Below are 20,938 nucleotides of genomic sequence, written 5' to 3' on the forward strand. Positions count from 1 at the left end.
GTAGGTGCATGAGTGTGTATATGGGTGAGTAAGTGTGTCAGTGGCTGTATGGGTGAGTGAGTTGGTGCATGAGTGTTTGTATAGGTGAGTGATAGGTTGCATGAGTAGCTGTATGGTTGAGAGACTGGGCACATGACTACTATGGGTGAGTGATGGGTGCATGAGTGCATGTGTGGATGAGTGAGTGGCTGCATGACTGGCTGCATGGGTGAGAGGATGCATTAGTGATTGTATGGGTGACTGAGTGGATGCATGAGTGAGTGTATGGGTGAGTGTCAGTAACTGTATGGTGAGTGAATGTGTGAATGGGTTTATTGGTGAGTGAACGTGTGCATGAGTGGCTGTATGTTTGACTGAGAGGGTGCACAAGTGGTTGTATGTATGAGTGAGTTGGTGCATGAGTGACTGTAGTTATAAGTGAGATGTTGCAGGAGTTGTTGTATGGGTTGTTGAGTGGCTGCAAGAGTTTCTGTATGGATGAATAATGGGGTGCATGAGTAGCCGTATGGGTGAGTGATGGGGGCATGAGTAGCTGTATGGGTGAGTGAGTGGTTGTTTGAGAGGCTGTATGGGTGATTGAGAGGGTGCGTATGTGCTTGTTGTAGGAGGCTGTCTCTCTCTATAGTGCCCGAAAAACAAGATGTGCACCAAGAAACCCGCTGTGCTATCCAGAGGTAAAAAGCAGACCACCTAATGCTCTGTGTTTGTGGTAATGTCCGCAAGCACTCAGGATTATCTTAGAGGTGTGCTAAGCATTAGTTGTACTCACAGTATCAATAAATGTGGACACACACTCGGAAGAATGACTCAAGACCAATTTAAAAAAGTACTTTTTAAGACCAAGATCATCAATATATGGTAAGTAATTGTTTTGTTATGATTTTTCAAAGTTTAGAAAATATATGCCTTTAGTGCGTAATCACTCACCATAGGGTTAAATGGGAAAATCTTTAAAGATGCATATAAAATCAGGCAATGCTCTCACAAGTGTCACCTTCTATGTTTAGGTTGAGGTCACCGAAATGTCCAACAGGAAATGTGCAGGCAGTTCCTGGTTCAAGCGGGAGCAGCGGCTGAAAGTTTTGGAGCTGGTGCACAACAGAGAAGGGGACCACTTGGAAACAACACTGCACAGGTGGACTTAACGGTAAATCCGGTGGGTACCCTTGGAGGGTAGAGGTTGCAAGGGGTTAGGGACCCCTAGAGCACAGTTGGTTTGATGTTGTAGGGGCCAGGGAGGCCAGGTGCAGTGCAGATACATCAGCCAAGAGTCCTGCATCAGGGAGTCCTTGGAGCCAGGAGTAGGTCACTTGGAGGGTAAGTTGCAGATCAGCATGGGCCACTCTGGGGATAGTTCTTGGGTGTCCTGCGGTCCTTTGACTATTGCTTGCTTCTGGGCTTTGGAGAGTCCAGAGTGGATTTTGCTTCTGGGTGTCTGATTTTGTGGGTCCAGTACCCCGGATAATAAGACGTCCGAGGCCCTGAAAGTTGCAGTGTCATGCCATCAAACTTAGTACACTGATAGGTTTAGTCCTTCAGGTCTGTCTTTTAGATTTTGGTAATGCTGCTGGGTCCGGTTAATTGGTCAGGGGCCGGTCAGTGAACTGGACTTCACTGGTTCTTTGCTTGCAAGTTTCAAAAGAGTGATACCCTCACTCTGAGGGAGGTTCTTGCCAATTTTCAGAAGTCTGGCAGTGCTCTGTGGTTTTGTAAATTCCTTCAGGTTTCCAGGTAACACCTCAGTGGAGATTGTCGGGGTTTAGGCGCAGCAGGCAGGGTTTGGGACATTTTATTTTGAGCAGCAGGACCTCTGTTCTCATGCCTTGGGTCTTCTTTGTTCCTGGTCTTCTTGTGTCCGTCAAATCTGATCTGTAGATCTAAGGATGCCCACTAAATACTGCATTAGTGGGCATTAGGGGGAGTACCTGTTAGTGGCCAATGGGCCACCTACCTTAGGGTGGTGACACCCACTAAGTGACCCCTTCCTATGGGAAGGGGTCACATCCTTAACCCTGATTGGGTATGTTCCTCCCATACAAGATGGAGGAAAATGAAATGGAGTGGTTGCCTTGCCTGCCACACTTGAGGGGGGGTGCAGGCTGAGGGGGGCCACTCCTCCTACTCTAGCTAAGTTCTCCCACCGGTTTTTCCACTCAAAGTGGGGGGGGAAAACATTGGATGGCCATCTGCTGCTAGCAGCAGAGGTGTGGGTCAGATTTCAAAGGCAGTAAAGCCTTTGAAGCTGACAACTGGTGCAGGGTGCCTGTTTGGTGGAGGAGGTGTAACACTTCCATCCAGGAAAGGCTTTGTGTTCTGGCTCCTGAGATCAGAAGCTCTCACCCCAGGAGTCCAGACTTCTGTCTAGTGGTGGCGGGCTGGCTAAGACCAGTCAGCAACCATGCCAGGGCTGGTAAGTTTCGCAGAAGGCACTTCTAAGGTGCCCTCTGGGTACATTTTATAATAAATCAATCACTGGCATCAGTGTCGGTTTATCATTCTGAGTTGTTTGAAGCCAAATAACCCATATATAGAGAGGCCATGATGTAGCTGGGAACTCATAATGACTAGTGTCCAGCACATGTGTTTCCTATGGCTTCCCTTACACTTACTATGTCTTAAGGTTTTACAAAGACACAGTAGGGGCATATTTGCTCAAGCACACATATGCCCTCACATTCACTATAGTGCACCCTGCCTTAGGACTTTAATGCCTGGCAGAGGGGTGACTTACCTATATTGCATGCAGTATTAGTGGACATGGTGCTCTTGATGAGTGTCATGTCGAGTTTGCAACTTTTAAGTACACCTTGTCATGCACTTCCAATGGCAGTCTGCATGAGGTTGGTGTGTGGCCTGTCAGAGTGGCACAATTGGTGCTGCAGCTCTGGGGGGCCCTCTTTAGTGCCCATGCCTAGGTACCAGGGGTGCCATTTACTAAGGACTTACAAGGGTGGCTGAAGTGCCAAACATAGGACAGTTTTGGGGAAAGAGATCTGGACCTGGGAACCTGTTTAGCAAGGGGCCAGGGTACTCAAAGTTTGAAACCACATAATTTTTCAGGCAAAATGTGGGGGGCTACCATGTCAAAAGAGGCCCTTTCTCACTACCCTCCATGAAAGGGGATAAAACTACCTTTCCCCTGGGGAGTCTTTATCCTCTAAGTAAAAGAACATGGAAAGGCCATCTGCATTGGCATGGGCAGTCGCAGGTCTGTCTTCCACTTTAAAGTCCATTCCCTGTAGGGATATGAACCAACTAACAGTTTGGGTTTTTTACCTTTCATCTGTTGCATCCACCTGAGAGGCCTGTGGTCTATCTGAACTATGAAGCGGGAGCCAAACAAGTATGGCCTCAGCTTCATCAAGGCCCAGACCACAGCAAAGGCTTCCCTCTCTATGGCACTATGTTTTTTCCCTAGGGAGTAGTCTTCTGCTTATAAAAGCAACTGGCTGGTCATGTCCTTCATCACTGGTCTGTGCTAGAACTGCTCCCATCCCAAGTTCTGAGGCATCTGTTTGAGCAATAAACTGCCTGGAGTAATCTGGAGCTTTCGGGACTGGGGCAGAGCACATTGCATCCTTCAGAGTGTGAAATGTTTTTTTCACAACTCACTGTCCAGTTGATCTTTCTGGGCATCTTCTTAGAGGTAGGTTCTGTGAGGGGGGCCACTATGGTTCTATAGGGAAACGGCCTTAAGGCCGACTCCCAAACAACGAAGTCCTGGATAATGAAAGCGGAACACCGATTTCCTTAACCACGACTTCGTTATTTTGTGCCTTAACCACGCATGTGTGTTTAGGGCCGGGGGTGGGGGGTCAGGGTATTTTCTGTTTTAGGGGTGGGGGGGTCGGGGTTTAAGTTTTAGGGCCGGGGGTGGGGGGTCGGGGTTTTAGGTTTAGGGCCAGGGTTGGGGGGGTCGGGGTATTTTTTGGTTTAGGGGCGGGGTGGGGGGTCGGGGTTTTAGGTTTAGGGCCGGGGGTGGTGGGGGCGGGGTATTTTCTGGTTTAGGGGTGGGGTGGGGGTTGGGGTTTTAGGGGTGGGTTGGGTGTTGGGTAATTTTAGGGCGAGGTGGGGGCTGGGGGGGTTTAGGTTTAGGGGCAGGGTGGGGGTCTCGGAGTAGTTTTAGGGGTGGGGGTTGGGGTACTTTAGGTTTCAGGGATGGGGTGGGGGTTGGGGTTGTTTTAGGTTTTGGGGGTAGGGTGGGGGTCAGTTTTAGGGGCGGGGTGGGGGGTTGGGGTTTTAGGTTTTAGGAGTGGGTTGTTCCGACCTCGTTGTTCTGGCATTCATTGTTCCGGCAGGCGTCATTCTGACATACAACCGGTTCTATAATCCTTCACAAACCTCCTATAGTACCCAGTCAAGCCAAGGAATGCCTTGTCTGGATCATGGGTTGTAATGGCTGAACATGTCCTCCACCTACCATGTGGCCTAAGTACACAACATTTCCCTGCCCTATCTGGCACTTACTGGCCTTGATATTGAGCCCTGCCTTTTCAAGGGCCTCAAGGGCCTTTCCAAGGTGGGTCAGGTGATTCTGCCCGGTGGAGCTGCAGACAGTAATATCATCTAGATAAGCTGCACTAAAGGATTCCAACCCAGCCAGGACTTTGTTCACAAACCTCTGGAAGGTGGCAGGGGCATGCTTTAATCCAAAGGCCGTGACACTGAACTGATAATGCCCACTTGGGGTGGAGAATGCTGATCTACCTTTTGCTCCAGGGTCAGTCTGCCAGTACCCAGATGTAAGATCAAAGGTACTCAGGTATTTGGCTGCCCCCAATCTGTCTATGAGCTAATCAGCTTTTGGAATTGGGTTTGCATCAATTTTTGTTAAATGCTTGAGGCCCCTGTACTCCACACGTAACCTCATTTTGTTTTACTCAACCTTGGAGTGAGGATTGGGAACGAAAACTTTTGGGCTAGCCCAGGGGCTCTCAGAGGGTTCAATGACACGCAAATTAAGCATCTTGTTGACTTCAACTTGGATGCTTTCCCTAACATGGTCTGGCTGCCTATAAATGTTGTTCCTGACAGGCAAGCTATTACCAGTGTCCACATCATGGGTATACAAGTTAGTCCTACCAGGGTCAGAGAGAATAGTTCAGCATACTGGTTGAGGACTTGCCTGCAATCAGCCTGCTGTTGTCCTGTGAGAGTGTCTGACACAACCACTCCATCCACAGAACAATCTTGTGGGTTGCTGGAGAGGATATCAGGCAGAGGTTCACTCTCTTCCTCCTGTCGCTCACCTGTAACTAGGAGCATGTTAAAATAGGGCTTCAGATGGTTGGCATGTATAATCCTTTTGGGAATTTTTCAACTACCAAGGTCAACCAAGTAGGTGACCTCCCATTTTCTTTCAAGTATGGGGTACTGCCCGGAACACCTGTCTTGGAGAGCCCTAGGAGTCACATGCTCCAACACCCAAACTTTCTGCCCTGGTTGGAACTCCACCATGGCAGCTTTATGGTCATAATGGTGCTTATGGAGCTCCTGGCTGGCCTGAAAATTTTTGCTTGCTTTCTCCATGTACTCATCCATCGTGGAATGAAGGCCGAGTCCATAATCCACAATCTCTTGTTTAGGCTCTTTGAGAGGCCTCTCCCAAGCTCCCTCACAAGACTCAATGGACCCCTAACAGGATGCCCAAACAAAGGTTCAAAGAAAACTTTTCAGGGAGCCCTCCAATTATGCCTTTTTATGTCTGGTTAAATCTTTCAACCAGTCCATTGCTCTGTGGATGCTATGGAGTAGTGAATTTATTAGTCACTCCAAATTCCTGACACATGTCTTTCAAGCATGCCGACATGAGCTTTGAGCCCTTGTGTGATACTACATCTTTAGGAATGCCAACCCTGGTTAAAAAAACAAGAGGGTCTTGGCCACTGCAGTAATGGTCCTAAGAGGAATGGCTTCAGGGTATCTAGTGGCGAGATCCACTACCACAAAAATGTATCTATTTTCTAAAGATGTTTGAGGGTCAAGGGGGCCAACAATGCAAACAATACCCTTTCAAACGGCACCCTAACCACAAGTAGTGAGACTAAGGTGTCCTACAGGTGGCTTCATGCTTTGCCACTGGCTTGGCAGGTGACACTGGACGGACAAAAGTCCTTCACCTTCTGGGACATTCCAGGCCAGTAAAAGTGATTAACTAGCCTGCACCAGGTTTTGTTTTGGCCCAGATGCCCAGCAAGGTGAATATCATGGGCTAGAGAGGGAAGAGACACTCCGTACTGCTGGGGCACTACAACCCTCTTGGTTGCACCAAGCTTGAGGTCTCTGGCCTCAGTGAACAGGAGTCCATCCTCCCAATAAACCATGTCAGTGCCACTGACACTACCGTTTTTACTGTGCAGTTTGCTGCTTCAGGCTTTCAAGAATGGGACAGGTTTTTTTGTCCCTGGCAAAGATCCTCCCTAGAAGGTTCCCCTGGTCCCAAGACCTCTGGGTGGTATAAGCTCTGCAGGCTCAGTTTCCTCTGGGGTTAGCAAGTCCTCTTCCTGAGAAGAGGGGTTATGACTTGTGGTCTGTTTAGAAGCTGGTCCTCCAGTCTTCTTGCCTTTTCTCTTGGAGGCTTGGTCCATTCTTACAGGATCCAACACCTCTTATTCATTCTGGAGTTTGCTCTATGCCCTAGTGTTGGCACAACCTCTGTTAGAAATGGGTTCGCTAGTTGGCAGAGGTATACACTCTTGTCCAAATAGGGACCACAATCCTACTCAGGGTAAGTCACACACAATCCAAATTATCCTATGCCCACCCTCTGGTAGCTTGGCACTGAGCAGTCAGGCTTAACTTAGAAGGCAATGTGTAAAGTATTTGTGCAATAAATTATACAGTAACACAGTGAAAACACCACAAAAATACACCACACAGGTTTAGAAAAATATAAGATATTTATCTGGTTAAATTAAGGTCAAAACAATAAAGATGAAATAAGCACAAGTTGAGATATCACTTTTGAATGATTAAAAAGAGCGTTAAGTCTTAGAAATCAACAGTTGTCTCTTGTTTGCACAAGGTACCTGGTTTGCATAAAAAATAACATGCACGGGGACCGCAGAGGAGGAGTTGTGTGGAAAATAGGGTGGGCATCAGATTTTCCAATGCGGCACAGACGATGCGTCGTTTCTGTCCACGCTGCAAGGGGCTTTGCGTCGATTTCCGGTGCGCAGTCTTGGTTCCTCACTACGATGCGGGGATCTTTTTGATGCCCAGGGACGCTGCAGGCCTGGGTGTGTGGGAAGAAGTCACAGGTGTTGCATCTATTCAGTAGGCGATGTGCCATATTTTCCGTTCCAGGGCAGGCGCTGCGTTGATTCTTCATTCGGGAAGTCAGACTGCGTCTTTCTGGTTCAGCTGTGCGTCGATCCGGTGGGATGTGCGCCGAATTTCTGGCTCAAGGCAGGCGCTGTGTCGATTCTTCACTCGGGAAGTCCAGCTGCGTTGTTCCGGCTCGGCTGAGCAGCGATTTCTCAGTCGCAAAACGGCTGTGCGTTGTTTCTGGCAGGCTGTGCATTGACTTTCGGTGCACAAGGAGTTTCTTCAGGAGGTGAAGTCTTTTTGGCCCTGACACTTCAGGAAACAGGAGGCAAGCCTAATCCAAGCCCTTGGAGAGCACTTCTCAGCAAAGTCAGAGGGCAGCAGGGCAGCAGGGCAACAGCAGGGCAGCAATCCATTTCAGCAAAGCAGTCTAGATGAGTCCTTTGGGCAGCCAGGCAATTCCTCTTGACAGGTTGCTGATTCAGGTCAGCCCATAGGGTCCCAGTAGGGGGTTTGGCAGTCCATTTTGTGAAGGCAGGCCACTAACCTTTAAAATGTAAGTGACAGGCCCTCCACCCTTCCAGCCCAGGAAGACCCATTCAGTATGCAGATGAGTGCAGGTGTGACTGAGTATCCTGTGTTTGTGGTTGTATGGGTGAAATGCACAAGGAAGCTGTCAACCAGCCCAGCCCAAACGTTGATTGGAGACAGGCTGTAAGGCACAGATGGATGTTAAGTGCAGAGAAATGCTCCATTTCTAAAAGTGACATTTCTAAAATAGTAATATATAATTCAACCTCTCCAATAAGCAGGCTTTTCTATTGCCATTCTAGCCATACTAAATTCAAACAGTATATGAGGGTAGCCCTAATGCTAGCCTAAGAAAGGAGCAGGCCTCACAGTAGTGGAAAACAAATTTAGGAGTTTTCCACTACCAGGACATATAAAACACACATGTACATGTCCTGCCTTTTCCCTACATAGCACTGTGCACTATGGGTTGCCTAGGGGTGACTTACATGTAGAAAAACGGGAGTTTAAGTCTTGGCAAGTACTTTTAAATGCCAAGTCGAAGTGGCACTGAAACTGCACACACAGCAATGGCAAGCCTGAGACATGGTTAAGGGGCTATTTATGTGGGCGGCACAACCAGTGCTGCAGGCCCACTAGTAGCATTCAATTTACAGGCCCTGGGCACATGTAGTGCACTTTACTAGGGACTTATAAGTAAAACAAATATGCCAATTGGGAATGAACCAATGTTGGCATGTTTAAGGGAGAGAGCATATGCACTTTAGCACTGGTTAGCAGTGGTAAAGTGCGCTGAGTCCTAATACCAGCAAAAACAGTGTAAGAAAAGTGGAGCGAGGCAGGCAAAAAGTTGGCGGGTTACTATCCTGAGGCTGTCAGGTCTAACAGCCCCATTCTGGGAGCCCATGCATCGCTGCATGAGTCTTCAGTTGAGGTTCAGCCCAGGAAGATTGCACCAAATCATTTCCAAGCAGACAGTATACAGGGATGGATGGGGACAAAGCCACGTCTTTTTGTCCAGCTACTCCCCCATGTCAAAAGATACCATTGCCAAGGGATTCATCTTTCTGACATTGATAGTGACACTAGCCCCTGTGCCCCTCAAGACTTCTGTAGGAAAGTACCCTCTTTCTTGGCATGGTTACCCCCTTTTTCTTCCTGATGTCAGTGTGTTTGACTGTGTTCACTGGGATCCTGCTAACCAGGACCCCAGTGATTATGCTCTCCATTTTCCTGGACTTTGTGAGTGCGGGGACGCCATTTTACGCGTGTACTGGACATAGGTCACTACCTATGTCCAGCTACATAATGGTAACTCCGAACCTAGGCATGTTTGGTATCAAACATGTTGGAATCATACCCCAATACTTTTGCAAGTATTGGTTATCTGATTCCATGCACTCTGGGGGCTCCTTACAGGAACCCCAGCATTGCTCCTACAGCCTTCTGAGGTTTTTCAGGCAGCCCCAGCTGCTGCCACCTCACAGACAGGTTTCTGCCCTCCTGTTTCTTGAGCAGGTCAAGCCCAGGAAGGCAGAACAAAGGGTTTCATTTGGGAGAGGGGTGTTACACCCTCTCACGTTGGAAATAGGTGTTACATGGTTTGGGAGTGGTAGCTTCCCCAAGCCAGTGGTATGCTTTGAAGGGCACATTTGGTGTCCTCTGTGCATACACCAGTCTACATCAGTTCAGGGACCTTTGGTCCCTGCTCTGGCACGAAATTGGATAATGGAAAGGCGAGTGACCACTCCTCTGTCCATCACCACCCCAGGGGTGGTGCCAAGAGCTCCTCCAGAGGGTCCCTGGGTTTTGCCATCTTGAATCCAAGGTTGGCAGTGAACTCTGGGAGCAACTGAGTGGCCAGGATAGCCAGGTGACGTCAGAGCCCCTTCCTGATAGGTGGTCATCCAGCTAGGTGACCAATCCCCCTTTCAGGGCTATTTAGGGTCTCTCTTTTGGGTGCTTCCTCAGATTCAGCTTGCACGATTCCAGCAGGATTCCTCTGCATCCCATTCTGACCAAAGAAACTGCATATGGACTCTCCAGGACCTGACAATCTGCAACAAAGACAAAGACTTCACCTGCAACATTGTTTCTCCAGCTCCTTCCAGCTTCTGCAACATTTCCTTGGTCAAACATCCTCTGAGGACAGCCCGTCTTCAGTCTGCACAGGAAAGAAGAAGGAATCTCCCTTGGAGTGAAGGAGTCACTCCCCTGCATCTGCAGACACCACCAGCAATGACGACCGACTGCGTGGATTCCTCTCCTGTTGAGCTGCGTGGATCCTGCATCACAGGTGGTGGTCAGAAGTGGTCCAGATGGTCCACTCTACCAGCTGTCCAGCTTCGGTGGAAGTAAGCCCTTGCCTTCCCAAGCAGGACAGTACCCCCGTGCACCACGTCTTTTGCAGCTGCCAAGGCTTGTTGGCACTTCTTCCAAGGGGTCTTTAGGCATCGTGTAGCTTCCGCCCCAGCACTCCTTCCTGTGACGCACAGCTCCCTGAGTGGGTCTCCTGCGACGTGGGATTCCTTTTTGGAGTGCTGCATGGGCTCCATTTGCACCTTCTGTGTCCATGTCCTTTGGGACTCCTGTGCATGCTGCCTGTGCTTCTGTGGGCTCTCTGCGATGCTGAGGGCCCCGTCTGACTTCTCCTCCTGGGATGAGTCCTCCTGGGCCTTCCTGGTCCCTGGCAGCACCACTTTCTGCCAACCACGAGTTTTGCCTGTGCCAAGGCTTGCTGGTGGAATCCGAACACGCAAAACTGACTGCAGTCTTCCTTCCGGCGCGGACATCACCTGCATCCTCCTGGAACTTAACTCTAACTCCAGGGCTGCAGTGCTAACTTTTCTTCCTCACCCTCGACCAACTTCTGCATCCTCAGCTTGGTGGGTAGAGGCTCCTGCCCCCGCTGGACCCTGCTGTGTATTCTGGACTTGGTCCCCTATTTCCACAGGTCTTCCTCTTCAGGAATCCACCATTGGTTTCTTGAAGTCGCCTCTGGGTTTTGCATTTCTCTTCTTTTCTTCTAAGTGGGTGTTCTGGGAAAATTCTAGTGATTTACTCCTGCTTTCCTGGTCGCTGGGGGGTGTTGTGGTACTTACCTTTGTGCTTTCCTGATACTCCCAGCGCCCCTCTATACACTCCACTTACCTAGGTGGGGGTCCAACTCTTGCATTCCATTTTTTGAGTATATGGTTTGTGCTCCCCCTAGGGCAACTATTCTCTATTGTGTTTTGCACTGTTTTCTAAATATTTGTATGCCTATTTCTGACAACTAGTGTATATATCTTGTGTCTTACCTCCTAAGGGAGTATTGCCTCTATAGTATTTTTGGTGTTGAGTTACCCTAACAAAGTACCTTTATTTTTGTAATACTGAGTGTATTCTTTCATGTGTGTAAGTGCTGGGTGATTACAGTGGGATTGTACAAGCTTTTCATGTCTCTTAGATAAGCCTTGGCTGCTTATCCACAGCTACCTCTAGAGAGTCTGGCTTCTAGACAATGCCTACACTACACTAATAGGGGATATCTGGTATAAGGTGTAAGTACCTTAGGTACCCACCACACACCAGGCCAGATTCCTACAACTTCTACCTTAGTCCCATAAATCAAAGGGTGCTGCCTGTATTTTTGCTTGGTAGTATGCTAGGCAGCACAGGATAAGTCTGTCCCTCCCTCTGTGACTAATGTTGCCTCTGTGGGTTCAGTGACATGGTCAGGCCATAACTGTGATCACATCTGGAGATTGGCAACTGCATTTCCTGCAGCTGGACTAGAGGCATTTTCTTGTTTTTATAGGTAGGGTCTCCAGTTTGGTGCCCTCTATTTTTGCAATCATGGCACCAAGCATTGTTGGGTTCAAAGTTCTTACCTTTGTACCCACCCTTAGGCTGTGAGGAGTCTCGGACCCACCCTCCTGAACAGGTTTTTAGGGGGCTGATGAAGACTCTTTCTTTTTCATTTGGTTCCCATCTTTCCCTTGGGAGGGGGGCTTTTTGGACTCTTTCTTTTGATCTCTCTCCCCCACCCACCTCTAGTGGTTGTTTTGGTCACCCTTGCCTTGACCCAGTGGTCTGCTTTCTTCCCCAACTCTAGAGGAAAAAGTAGACCTAGGAACAGATGCAGTTTCTCATTGTGAAAATTACTCAAAAATGTTCTTTTATAATTAAATTATAAAGCCCATACAAATCTTGTACCTTGTTACCTTTTAACCAGCCACCCAGCATTTTTACTGAATAGTCCACCAATTCTACCCAGGAATGACTCTGGGTTTTTCAAGCCTCCCTGAAATTAATTATGTATTCTACAGTTGTCGCAAGTCCAAAGCCCTCAATCACAGTAGACTTCATGAGGTCATAGGACCTGGCATCTGCCTCATTCAATGTCAGGAGTCTATTCCTTCATTTTCCTGAGTAAAGTTCACACAACAGAGAGCCCCAATGTCTTCTCTTCATATCCCTGGCAATGCAGGCTCTCTCATAGGAGAAAAGCACTTGGTGATATCATCACGTTTTGTATAAAGCGGGACAATTCCTTTGGGGAGTTTTAGGTTAAAATACTTCTCCTTCTCCCTAGTTACTTGAATACTGCCACTAAAGATGGATCCTAGGCCCAACACTCTTCTTGTAACTTCTGATTCCAAAAGCTGGGCTTCTAATGCCAATATTTAGGTTACCCTTTCTAGAGCCAAATCCTCCTCTGAGGGGGCTCCTGCTTCTGAGATGGGGGATCCTACCTTTTCATCCTCAGCTTCATTGGAGTGTTCCTGATTTTCTGTTTATAAGGTTTCCCCTTCATGCATTTGGTGTGCAGTCTTATATTTTGCTACAAGCTGCCTACACTTTTCTGTAGTCACATGGGCACTTGCTACTTGCATTAATTTGATAACCTTTGCAGAGAGCACTTAGTTGGGGTTATCTCAGTTGCATCCAAGGGGCCAAGTCAAGCAATAAATAAATCATAGATTTGTAAAGCACGGCTAATCACCCATAGGGTTTCAAGGCTCTGAATGTAGGTGTGCTGCTCAGTCGAATAGACAGGTCTTAAGGTCCTTACTGAACTGCTTCACAGATGCGGTCTGCCTAAGCTTGAGGGGTAGTGTGTTCCATGTCTGGGCTGCTAAGTAGGAGAAGGATCTTCCTCCTGCTGTACTTTTCCAGATCTTGGGGATGGCTGCAATGGCGAGCTGGGAGGAATGGAGACGACTGTTGGGTACGTAGAAGATGAGGTGGTGATTGAGGTATACTGGTTCTATGTTGTGAAGTGCCATTAAGGTGTGGATCAGGAGTTTGTATATGATGCGCTTGTTGACTGGGAGTCAAGTTCTTCAGCCTGGTTCTCTGCATCAGACATTTTTCTCACTGCAGTTGAGACCTTATTAACTTTTGTAAAAAAGGTTTGCAAACTTTTCGAAACTTTTTCAAAGGTCTAACTATAGTAAGGACTTCTAATGTCTAATCACTGTTTTAGGGACCTAAATTATTTTTAAAATTTAGAAAAATAGTCCAATTGCAAAATACATCTAGGCTACAGACAATTTTTAGAGTTATTGGTGTGATCACTTAGTGACAAAGTGGTATCAGCAAATGCAAAGTTTTGCATTCCAGCGCTAATCCACCAAATCTAGGAGGCTGGCTCTCTCTCTATATAGTGTACGAAAAAGAAAGACGTGCACTGTGCAGAGAGTCCAAGCAACCCCACTTTGGTATCCAGAGGTAAAAGCAGACCACCTAATGCTCTGTTTTTGTGGTAGTGTAGGTGAGCAGTTAGGTTTATCATGGAGATGTGCTAACCATTTGTTGTACTCACTGTATCTATAAATGTGAACACAAAGTTGGAAGAATAAATTAAGACCAATTTACTAAAATATTTCAGATTTCCTATAAAAACTTTAAGTTTAAGACCAAGATCATCAATATATGGCAAGTACTTCTTTTCTTATGATTTTTCAAAGTTTTGAAAATATATGTTTTATGTGCGTAAGTACACACCATAGGAAATGTTTGGGAATTTCCCGGTTCAAGCTGGAGCAGCGGCTGAACTTCTTGGAGCTGGAGCACAACAAAGAAGGGGACCACTTGGAAACACACTGCACAGATGTACCTTAAGGTGTGGTCGGTGGGTCCCTTTGGAAGGTAGAGGTTGCAAGGGGTTAGGGACTCCTACAGCGCAGCTGGTTTGGTGTTGCAGCGGGCAGGGAGGCTGGGTGCAGTGCAGATAGGTCAGCCAAGAGTTATGTGCCATGGAGTCCTTGGAGCCAGGAGCCAGGAGCAGGTCACTTGGAGAGTAGATTGCAGGTCAGAAGAGCCACTCTGGGGGTGGTTCTTCGATGTTCTGAAGTCCCTCGACTGGTGTTTGCTTCTGGACTTTGGAGAGTCCTTAGTAGACTTTGCTTCTGGGTGTCGGACGTCGGGGATCCAGTACACCGTACAATGGGACATCTCATGCACTGAAAGTTGCAGTGCCACCAAGCTTGGCAAAGAGGTAGGTTTTTTCCTTCAGGTCTGTCATGTGGATTTTGGTTGGGCTGCTGGGTCCAGTTTGTTGGTCAGCAGCTGGTCTGTGAACTGGACTTCACTGGTTTCTTGCTTACAAGTTTCAGGAGAGTGATACCTTCACTCTGAGGGAAGTTCTTGGTGATTTTTAAAAGGCTGGAGGTGCTCTGGCATTTTGTAGAGTCCTTCAGGTTTCCAGGCAACACCTCAGTGGCAATTATTGAGTCTTTGGAGCAGTAGCTAGGGTTTGGTGCCCTTTTCTTTGTGCAGCAGGACTTCAGTTCTCCTACTTTGGGTCTTCTTTGTTCCTGGTCTTCATGTGTCCGTCAAATCTCATCTCTTGGTCTTGGGATGCCCACTAAATATTGCAATTAGTGGGTGTTAGGGGAGTAGCTGGTAGTGGCCAATGGGCCACCTACCTTAAGGTGGCTACACCCACTAAGTGACCACTTCCTGTGGGAAGAGGTCACATCCTTAACCTGTTTGGCTATTTCCCTACCATCCAAGATTGCAGAAAATGAAATGGAGCAGTCACCTCGCCTGCCACACCTGAGGGGTGGTGCAGGCTGAAGGGGGCCACTCCTCCAACTTTGGCTAGGTTTTCCCAGTGGTTTTCCTGCTCAAAGTGGGGGAAAAAACCATTGGGCAGCCATCTGCTGCTAGCAGCAGAGGCAGGGGTTGGATTTCAAATGCGCCAAGGCCTTTGAAGCTGACTGTTGGTGCAGCGTGCCTGGGGGAGGTGATGTAACTTTTCCACCCAGGAAAGACTTTGTGTTCTGCCTCCTGAGAGAAGAGGTACTCATCCCTGGCATCCAAACTTCTGTCTGGTGGTGGCAGGCTGGCTAAGACAACTCAGCAACCATGTCAGGGCTGTTAGGTTGTACAGGGGGCACCTAAAAGGTGCTTTCTGGGTACATTTTATAACAAATCCAACACTGGCATCAGTGTGGGTTTATCATTCTGAGTTGTTTGATACCAAACCACCCAGTATTCAAAAAGGTCATCATGTAGCTGGGGAACTCATAATGACAATTGTCCAGCACATGTATTTGCTATGAATTTCCTGTACACTTACTATGTCTTAAGGTTTTGCAAAGACACAGTAGGGGCATATTTGCTCATGCACACATATGCCCTCACATGCATTATAGTGTGTCCCACCTTAGGGCTGGAAGGCCTGCCAAAGGGGTGATTTACCTATATTGCATGGAAGCCCCCAACTTTTTGCCTGGAAAATGATGTGGGTTCAAACTGTATCTTCCCTGGGCCCCTGCTACACAGGTTCTCAAGGCCAGATCTCTTTCCCCAGTGCTGTACTACATTTGGCACTTCAGCCACCTTTGTAAGTCCCTAATAAATGGTACCCCTCGTACCTAGGGCATGGGTACTGATGAGGGCCTCCTAGAGATTGAGCATCAATTGTGCCACTCTGCGAGGCCCCACAACAGCCTCATGCAGACTACCATTGCAAGTGAATGAAAAGGTGTATCCAAAGCTGCAAACTTGACACGGCACTCACCAAGAGTGTCATGTCCATTAACACTGTATGCAATATAACTCAGAAGCAAACACCATTCAAGGGACTTCAGGACACCCAAGAATCACCCCCAGAGTAGCCCTGCTGAACCTACAATCCACCCTCAAAGTGGAGCCTCCTGGCTCCAAGGACTCCAAGACGAACGACTACTGGCTGACCTTTCTGCACTGCACCTGGCGTTCCTTGCTCCTGCATCAACAAACCAGTTGTGCTCTAGGGGTACCTAACCCTTTGCAACCTCCACCCTCCAAGGAGACCCACCGGGCCATACCATTAAGTCCATCTGTGCAGTGTGTTTCCAAGGGTCCCCTTCTCTGTTGTGCCCCAGCTGCAAGACTTCAGCCTCTACTCCCAGTTGAACTGGGAACTGCTGGAACTTCTCCAGCTAGCCCAAAGAACATCTCAACGCCCTCAACCTAAATATAGAAGGTGACACTTGTGTGAGCATTGCCTGATTTTATATGCACTTCTAAAGATTTTACCATTGATTCCTATGGTGCGTAACTATGCACATAAATAGAACATTTTCTAAATCTTGCTTCTTAAAAATTGTATAAAAATCTGAAGTATTTTTTCAAATTGGTCTTGAGTTATTCTTCCAAGTGTGTGTCCACTTTTATTGATACTGTGAGTACAACAAATGCTTAGCACATCTCCAAGATAAGCCTAACTGCTCACCCACGCTACCACAAAAACAAAGCATTAGGTGATCTGCTTTTTACCTCTGGATACCAAAGTGGGTTTGCCTGGACTTTCTGGACAGTGCACGTCATTTTCGTACACTATATAGATAGCCAGCCCCTTGTGAGTGAGTGGCTACCTGAGTGGCTGTATGAATGAGTGAGAGGGTGTGCAAGTGGGTGTATGGTTGAGTGAATAGGTGCATTAGTGGTTGTATGGGTGAGTAAGGGATTGCATGAATGTTTGTATTGGTGAGTGAGTGGGTGAATGGCACTATTAGTGAGTGAGAAGATGCTTGAGTGGGTGTATTATGAGTGAGTGGGTGCATGAGTGGTTATATGGGTGGGTAAGTGTGTTAATAGCTGTATGTGTGAGTGAGTTGGTGCATGAGTGGCTGTATAGGTGAGTGAAAGGGTGCATGAGTAGCTGTATGGTTGAGTGAGTGGGTGCCTGACTGCTGTTATGGGTGAGTGATGGGCTGCATGAGTGCCTGTATGGATGAGTGAGTAGGTGCATGAGTGGCTGCATAGGTAAGTGAGAGAATACATTAGTGATTGTATGGGTGACTGAGTAGATGCATGAGTGAGTGTATGGGTGAGTGAGTGTGTCAGTGACTGTATGGGTGAGTCAGTATGTGAGTGGGTGTACTGGTGAGTGAATGGGTGTATGAGTGACTGCATGTGTGACTGAAAGGGTGCATAAGTAATTGTATGCATGCGCGAGTTGGTGCATGAGTGGTTGTATTTGTAAGTGAGATGTTGCATGAGTTGTTGAATGAGTTATTGAGTTATTGAGTGGCTGTAAGAGTTTCTGTATGGGTGAGTGATGGGGTGCATGAGTGGCAGTATGGGTGAGTGAAAGGATGCATACGTAGCTGTATGGGTGAGTGAGTGGTTGTATGTGTGGCTGTGTGGGTGAGTGAGAGGGTGCATACGTGCTTGTAGAGTTGAGTGAGTGGGTGCATAAGTGGCTGTATGGGTAAATGTCTGGGTGCATGAGTAGCTGTATGAATGAGTGAATGGGTGTATGAGTGGCAGTATGGGTGAGTGAGAGGGTGCGTGAGTAGCTGTATGGGGGAGTGAGTGGATGTATGAGTGCCTGTATCGGTGAGTGAGTGGGTGCATAACTTTGTATAAGAGTGAGTGGCAGTGTATGTGAGTGCCTGAATGAGTAAGTGATTGTGTGCATGGTTGTATGTGTGAGTGTCTGCATGAGTGTTTGAATGGGTGAATGAGGGGCTGCATGAGTAGTTGTATGGGTGAGTGACTGGGGGCATGAGTGGCTTTATTAGTGAGTGAGAGGATGAGTGGGTGTATGGGTGAGTGAGTGGGTGTATCAGTGGCTGTATCTTTGAGTGAGAAAGTGCATAAGTGGTTGTATTTGTGAGTGAGTGGGTGCATGAGGGGGTGTCTGGGTGGGTAAATGACTGAATGCCTGAGTGCATGAGTGGCTGTTTGTGTGAGTGACAGGGAGCATGAGTGTATTGTGAGTGAGTGGGTGCATGAGTGGCTCTATTAGTGAGTGAGAGGATGAATGGGTGTCTGGGTGAGTGAGTGGGTACATCAGTGGGTGTATGGGTTAGTGAGAGGGTACATGAATGTCTCTATGTATGAGTGAGTGGGTGCATGAGTTTCTGTACCGGGTGAGTGATGGGTGGATGTGTGGGTGCACAAGTCAGTGGGTGTATGAGTGCCTGTATGGGTGAGTGAGAAGGTGTGTAGGCGGTTGTATGGGCGAGTGAGTGGGTGTATGAGGTGCTGTATGGCTCACTGGGTACATGAATGTCTATATGGGTGAGTGGGCGCATGAATGCATGTATGGGTGAGTAACTTGGTGCATGAGTAGCTGTATTAGTCAGTGATGGGGTGCATAAGTGGCTGTATGGGTGAATGAGAGTGTGTGTGACTGCATTAGTAGCGTATAGGTGACTGAGTGAGTGCATGAGTTGTGCATGGCTGAGTGAGTATATCAATGGTGTATGGATGAGTGAATGACTCTATGAGTAGTGTATGTGTTAGTGAGTGACAGCATATCTGAGTGAATGAGTAAGTGAGTGTATAGATGGTGTATGTACAGTTGGTGAGTGCGTACATGGGATAGTGACTGAGTGTGTGTGTCAGGTACTGTATGGGTGACTCACAAAAAAACAACCTGGTGGCAAAGCATATGAAATACTGTCTATGTAAGAAGACTGTCTCTATAAGTATCTGAAAGAAATATTTCTCTGCCACTACTAGTATCCTCACAGATGTGATGAGATAGGTCTCCAAACACTGTTCACTACAACTTGTAAAAAATGTAATTAAGCTACAATTACTAGACTAACCAGAAGTAAGTATGTTTCTTATTATTATACCTGGTACAAAACTACTACCAGATATAATCCACCTTTTATTTGTGCACCTCCATTTGTGGACATGACTCCTGATAGGATGAATGTTGTGTTAAACAGTAATGATCCACATAGAGGGAGTCTGTATACTTCATTTTAACTGAAAAGTCTATGAATACATTTTATTCACACTTCATTTTTGGATATACTTTTCTAGGCATCACCCCTGACAGGCCAAATTATATCTTAAGCAGTGATGATCCACATAGACAGAAGACCACATAGTTTGTAGCAGGATACACTTCATTTTTGGATATCCTTTTGTTGACATCACCCCCCATAGGCCGAATGATGTCTTAAACAGTGATCACTGATGTAGAAACAAAACTGTATACCTGTTTTTATTCCAGAAATCCATTTAACGACTTTTCATCCATATGTTATTTTCTGACATCTTTTTCAAGACATCACCCTTGTTAGGCCGAATTATGTCTTAAGCAGTAACAATTCACATAGAGAGAAGACTGTATCCAATATGTTTGCACACATCCTTCTTAGAATTTTGGCTGAAGAAACAATGAGTAAGAATCAGGAAGTTTGAAAGGTAGTCTTTGTTTGAACTGCAGACTGCTGTCATTGCATTCTGTCCATCCATTTTGAGTCTTTAAATATACAGTATAATGTCCAGATGTAGTATTAAGGCCTTTATGGAAGCTGATTCCCAGAAACTGATACTGGTCCAGCTCCAAAGTTTGCAATCTCGGTGTCCAATTTTGATCCACCTGCATCGTTGAAACATTGTTATAATGTATTTGCCACTTCTCTGTCTAAGCAATGTAGACAATATATTTGATTTACAACTTGGACAGGTCATGTTTTGGTCACTATTTATTATTAGTTATCAAAAGTAGAGATATCGTTCAGATTGGATTTCAGTGGCAGATGAGAAAGAGCATTCTTCACACTCATGGTCCCATGTACAACTCAGTACAAATATGTCATCGATATTTACATCTTCTTCTAAAACTCCAAGGATCACCATAATAAATTCCTGTGCATCTTGTTGAGCATTTAGAGTAAGTACCATATATACACTATGTTAGAAATGAGGTCTCTAGGTGGTAGAGGTATACACCCTTGTGCATGTAGGGACCACAAACCTAGTCAGGGTAAGTCACACAGAATTCAAATGATCCTGTGCCCACCCTCTGGTAGCTTGGCACTGAGCAGTCAGGATTACCATAGAAGGCAATGTATAAAGTATTTGTGCAATACATCATACAGTAATACAGTGAAAACTCCATAAAAATACACCAAACAGGTTTAGAAATATAGATAATATCCATCTAAATAAAATAAAGTAAAAACAACAAAGATCCAATAAGCACAAGTTGAAATATCACTTTTGAAAGGTTTAAAAGAGTCTTAATCCTTGGAAATAAACAGTTGTCTCTTTGTTACACACAGTACCTGGTAAGCATCAAAAATAAAGACGCACGGAGACCGAAGAGGAGAAGATGCTTAGAAAAATAGGGTTTCGCGTCGAGTTTTCCGACTTGACACAGACATTACGTTGTATCTTTCCATGATGCAAGGGGCACAGTCTTGGTTTCTCAAGGCACGGGCACTGCGTCGATTCGGTAGGCGATGTGTTGAATTTTCCATCACAAGCCAGGCACTGGGTCGAATTTCCAGTCAGGAAGTCAGGTTGCATTGTTCCGGTTGGCTGTGCGGTGATTTCTCTGTCACAATGCAGGCTTCACGTCAATTTCGCAGGTAGTGCGTTGATTTCCGATGCACAGGGAGTTTTCCTGAAGAGATGAAGGGCCTGATTCCGACTTTGGCGGGCGGCGGGCGGCGGAGGCCGCCCGCCAAAGTCCCGCCGACAAATGACCGCACCGCGGTCAAAAGACCGTGGCGGCCATTCTTACATTTCCGCTGGGCCTGCGGGCGCTCTCCAAAAGAGCGCCCGCCGGCCCAGTGGAAATGCCCCTGCAACGAGGATGCCGGCTCCGAATGGAGCCGGCGGAGTTGCAGGGGTGCGACGGGTGCAGTGGCACCCGTCGCGTATTTCAGTGTCTGCATTGCAGACACTG

The sequence above is a fragment of the Pleurodeles waltl genome, chromosome 6 (assembly GCF_031143425.1).
Source record: "Pleurodeles waltl isolate 20211129_DDA chromosome 6, aPleWal1.hap1.20221129, whole genome shotgun sequence".
Taxonomy (NCBI): domain Eukaryota; kingdom Metazoa; phylum Chordata; class Amphibia; order Caudata; family Salamandridae; genus Pleurodeles; species Pleurodeles waltl.